The sequence below is a fragment of the Ranitomeya variabilis genome, chromosome 2 (genome assembly GCF_051348905.1).
Source record: "Ranitomeya variabilis isolate aRanVar5 chromosome 2, aRanVar5.hap1, whole genome shotgun sequence".
Lineage (NCBI taxonomy): Eukaryota > Metazoa > Chordata > Amphibia > Anura > Dendrobatidae > Ranitomeya > Ranitomeya variabilis.
Window position 1 is genome coordinate 574,380,153 of NC_135233.1, and position 6,000 is coordinate 574,386,152.

A 6,000-nucleotide genomic window follows, 5' to 3' on the forward strand; every position below is an offset into this window, starting at 1 on the left:
ACTCATGTAAAATACAAAAGAGCAAATGATAACCAATAATTTAAAACAAAAAACTATGGAAGGGAATAAAAGAAAAATCTAAAGCTTGTTGTGCCACTGGTATTGGCACGCTTTACATTAAATTAGTATGGAAACACATTTGACTCGCCAGTGGTACATCACAAATGAGAATCACCTCTGAGTACTTGTCAGTACCCATGTGACATGAATTAGCCAATGAATGATGATTTCAGTGTTTTAAAAAGCCACATGGTAGGCCCTGTTCCTTTGTCATAATGGAAAAGACAAAGGAGCTGTTTTAGGACATCAGATCGGCTATTATTAGCAAACATAAGACTTACAAATGGTGTAAGGTCATCTCTAAAGTCCTTGGTATCCCAATTTCAGCAGTGTGCAATGTTAAGAAGAAGTTTGCCAAGCATCAAACCGTCAAGAACCTCTCTGGACATGGGAGAAAGAAGAAAATTGACAAGAGATGTCTTCGAAGGTTGGTCCGAATGGTGGAAAAAACGCCACGCCAAACATCCAAAGGCATGAAGGCCAACCTGTAACAGTCTGGAATCATGGTTTCAGCAAGTACCAGATGCCAAACACTAAACCAAGCAGAGGTTTAGGGGTGAAGGCCAAGGATGAAACCATTGCAGAAGAAAAAACATGAAAGGAAAGATTTATATTTGCCAAAGAATATCTTGACAAAGCACAATCCTTCTGGAAAAATGTTCTGTGGACAGATTAAACAAAAATAGAGCTTTTTGACAATGCAAAACAACAGTTTGTTTCTAGACAGCGCAATGAAGCTAATAAGGAAAAGAACACCCTACCAACAATTAATCATGGTGAAAGATCCATAATGCTGTGGGGTGCTTTGCTGCGTCTGGTACTGGAGGCCTTGACCGTATCACAGGAATCATGAAATCAGAGAATTATCAAGAGATTTTAGAGCAATATGTCCTACCTAGTGTAAGAAAACTTGGTTTGAGTCGAAGATCATGAGTCCTCCAGCAAGACAATAACCCAAAGCGCACATTTAAAAGTACACAGGAATGGTTGAAAAAGAAAAAAAATTGACTGTATAAAATGGCCATCAATGAGCATGGCTGGGAGAATACAGAGTACCCAGACGATACACCTCCCTACAAGGACAGCTTGTCATTGCCTCTGGGCAGCCTGGCACACATGAGCCAATATATGCTGCTGTGCCTGCGCAACAACCACCGTATTGTTACCAGTGCTGATTACTAGGTGGTCACCCTGCTGGATCCCAGTTACAAGGACAGCATGCCATCCTTTCTTCCATCACTGGGGTGGGATTGGAAAATGTGTGAATACAAGCGCACTCTGGTAGATGTACTACTGACTGTGCTCCCCCTTGACAGAGGTGCTTCAGTGTAAGATGAAGGAAGGGGAGAAGGAGGTAGTCGCCAACACAGCTGGGGCACCGGAAATGTTAGCATAGCCAAAATATGGGAAACCTTCCTTAGCACGCAACAACATCTTGCGCACCACTATCTCATATGACCCGTATTAGAAGGATGCAGCATTTCAACAACATGGCAGAAGAGTACATGTCTACATGTCTCCATGTACTGAGTGATTGGTCTGCCCCTTTTAACTTCTGGGTCTCCAAATTGGACACGTGACCTGAGCTTGCCCTTTATGCCTTGGAGGTGCTGAAATGCCCTATGGCAAGTGTACTTTTGGAACGTGTGTTTAGCACAGCCATTATTATACTCCACAACAGTTTGTTTGTTTCGATCTGCCCTTCCCAATGTTTTGGGCCTCTCCAAATTAAAAAAACAGTATTGGATACTTCCTTTTCCACCTCTTCCATCTACACCGCCACATCCACCTCCACCTCTATTTGATCCTTTGCCTCTTGGTTCAAGATTGTTATTCTTTATTTTTTTATCTAATTTTAAGTAATATCAATAACAACATTTGCTTGCAGGGCAATTGTCCTGCTCTTACCCCATTTTGCTTCCTTTTGCAGCCCCTTACACCTTACTACCACCAATTTAAAGCACCAAAGTTTGGGTCCCCATTGGTTTCTGGGGTTTTGGTTCAAGGTCAAGTTTGTGTCAAGTTCTGGAATCCAAACCGAACCCAAGGAACCCGAACATCTACAGGTCATCACTAGTCAGGACCAATTAGACAAGAAAAAGTGAAAATTAACAATTCTTATCAGATAAGATGTCGTTTCTGAGACATTTATTTTAAGAGTACTGTATTCACTTTTTAATGTGAGGAAATGGGGTTCTCCCTGACCATTTTTTGTTGACTGCATTACTTTCTATACAGATTTAATATATATCATGGAAGAGCCACAGTATCTATGCGTACCATGTTATAAAATAGTCTTATACTCTTTTTTATGCCCATGGTGGGAGGTGGGCAAATATTTAGTAAGGCATGTCCTATGCTCACACTCATTTGATGCTTCAGTACAGAAGATAGGGTTAGTGTCTGTTGATTATGGTTAGTGTACATGTGTTGTTTCCTGAAACAACAGGAAGTTAGAGTCTAAAACATCCCCAGTGGCTGGTGTAAATATTGCAAGATTTCTCTTTTTTTATGTGCAACAAAAATTTGATGAAAAATACATTTTAACACAAAAAACACATCTAAACAATGTCATTTTCAGATTATTGATTCCCTTTTCATTTAAAAGTGTGATATCGGAGTCTTAATTAAATTTGGGTTCAACTCTAACATCAGAATTAAGCATTTGTAATCATCAAGTATCTCTGGTATCTGCATCTCATCGGCAGTGTTGGCCATATCATAACTATTAAAAGCACAGTGCATTGGAAAGGGTATAGTTTTCATGTCATAGGCAGTGCAAACTCCACAGGATGACCATAACCTTCCATTCGGGTGTAGTAATATCAAAGTGAAGTATTTATTAAGCCATGGTACAGCAACGTTTCGACCAAAGCGTGGTCTTTTTCAAGCATACACATCAATACAACATGCTGGCTTAAATAGTGTGGATATCACGCTGTCAGGACTCTGAACATTTTTTACCTTTTTGTGCATTACTGCCCTTTTCCAAGATGGCATCTTCGGTCTCATGTGCACTGTGTCCTCCTGCTATAAAACTCCACCCCAGCCTTCAGTCTGTGCTAGAGTATTCTGCTTTGCATCCAGCTCCTGACATCTGATTACTCCCTGGCTATATACCTGCTCCTGTGAACCTGTGTGGTGATCCTGCTACTCTGCTCTGAGTTCCTGCTGCATACACCAGTTCCAGTAATCCTCCTTCATCTGCTGCTCGTATTTACTTCCATCTGCATTTGCAGGACATGTAAGCATTTGCTGCTCTGCAAAAACCTGAGACTATTAACCAGGCCTCCCTGGTTGAGCTAAGATATTATTTGAACTGCCTTATAAGCTTATCTGTGTTTGGACTAAGACAAGGATTTATTTGTGTCAAGTATCCTCAAGAATAACTGTGCTTCATAGACTTTCTGCTTGATTGCATTTTCCTCTGAAGTTTCCTATAGACTGCTAAGCTGCATTTAATATTTACACCAAGTGTTGTGGACTTGAGTTTCTCTCTGCACCTGTTTGAATCACCGTGTGATAATATAGACTTAACCACTTATAAAACTGTGTCCTGTAGTTTTCTTGTTCCACGCAAAGAGTCTCCTGAGTTATCCCCTATAGTTATTACAGGATACTCTAGCCATAAAAAAAAGGAGACTGCTGGAACAATGACTGCAGAAAGCAGACTAGAGCAGGTGTTTTCCATAATTAGATCACTGCAGAAAGATGTGGAAAGTCTGCAAAAGAAGTTTGGAAGCTTTGAACACAATCAACAAGTGTTTGGACAAACTTTGCAGGACTTAAGCAATCGCATGGCAGCCCAGGAAAACAAACTTGCTGCCATAGAGTCCCAGTATGGATGGGCTTTTCAGGACATAAGCACGCAAATAGCTGCACAAGTGACTTTACCCTCTGGGTAACCGCCACCAGCTAGCCCACCTAACTTGCCCCCATTCAGATTTAATGGTGATCGCGACAAATTTCGTGTCTTTGTGAATCAATGTATGCTATATTTTGATGTGCATGCTGACCGTTTTCCTACTGATAGATTCAAAGTATTGTGTGTAATAATGCTACTGACCTCACGAGCGCTCGCCTGGGCAAATCCGATGATTGAGTCTCGTGACCCACGGCTCGCTCTGAGTCACCACAAGAGCTAGAGACATTTATACAGCATTGTGTGCGCATAGACATTCGCCTTACTGAGCGTAGGCAGGAGAAATTTGCTGCTTATAACCGTGTTTCTAACTTTTCCCTTCCTTTCCAAAGAGCCTGCAGGTAAAAACTCTCGGGAGGTGGAGGAGGTGCCCATGCAAATTGATTCCGTTCAGAGGCGCGAGATTAATGAGCGCCGGGAGCATTGCCTTCGTGAAAGTCTATGTTTCTACTGCGGCCAGTCTGACCACTTCTTGATCAATTGTCCTAAGTGTCCTAGACAGCCTAACAAGGTGCTAGCAGTAGGGGAGTATGACAACTGTGATGATGAATCTGACATCTCTGAACGCAGCCTGCCTTTAAACGCTGTATTCCATTCACTTTCTATGACTTCACCCCCCAAGGAGCTGAAGGAAAAGAACTCTTACTGTTCTCTCCCTATTAAGATCCTGTGTTCAGGACAGTGGATTTCCAGTGCAGCTATAATTGACTCTGGTGCAGGTGGCAATTTCATGGATATCGCATTTGCCAAGGAACATGGTATTGAAATTCAGCAAAGAGCCTCTCCAATTACCATGGAAACAGTGGATGGGTCACCTTTAATCTCTGGGCCTGTGGATCGGGAGACCGTACTCCTTGAAATTGTGTTGGAGCCTAATCATCAGGAGCAACTTTATTTCTTGCTAATTTCTTCTCCTCATTTTCCTGTGATTTTAGGCATTCCTTGGTTGCGTTCTCAGAACCCAATTATCAACTGGGAGACCAAGGAGATTACCTTTCCAACAAGGAGCAACTCAGCATTAACATAAGCTGTCCCGGAGTCCACGGCTACGGAACCACATGTACAGGTATTTTCTTTACCTCCAGCATATAAAGAGTTCTCTGACATCTGTGACAAGAAGAATGCAGATCAACTTCCTCCACACAGGCATTATGACTGTCCCATTGAGCTGCTTCCTGGGGCAGCTATTCCGTTTGGTAACGTATACCCTTTGGCGGCACCTGAGCTTCAAGCCTTAAAGGAGTATATTGATGAAAATCTGGCCAAAGGCTTCATACGTCCTTCTTCCTCACCAGCAGGGGCACCTATATTTTTGGTAAAAAAGAAGGATGGGACCCTGAGACCCTGTGTTGACTATCGGGAACTCAATAAGATAACCGTACGAAACCGTTACCCTTTGCCTCTGATTCCCGAATTACTGGAGAGAGTCCGCCATGCTAAGGTGTTCTCTAAACTGGATCTTCGTGGGGCTTATAATTTGGTGCGTATTCGTCCAGGGGATGAGTGGAAGACAGCATTCAGATGCCGGTATGGACTCTTTGAATCTCTTGTGATGCCCTTCGGGCTTTGTAACGCCCCTGCAACGTTTCAACACCTTGCAAATGACATTTTCAGAGATCTGTTGGACCAGTTTGTGGTGATCTATTTGGACGATATACAAATCTTTTCTGACTCTCTACAGGAACATGAAGATCATGTCAAAACTGTTTTAAGACGTCTGAAAGAGAACCATCTGTATATTAAGCCGGAGAAATGCGAGTTCCATCGTTCCGAGATACAGTTCTTAGGTTATATCATCTCTTCCCAGGGGCTGAACATGGAATCTGGTAAGATTCAGGCTATCCTTGACTGGCCGGTACCCAAGAACGTTAAGGAGGTCCAACGTTTTATTGGTTTTGCAAATTTCTACAGACGCTTCATTCGAAATTTTTCTGATATTGTCCGTCCCATTACTTCCTTGACAAAGAAGGAAAAGCCCTTTAAGTGGTCATCACAGGCTCAAGAAGCTTTTGATCGGC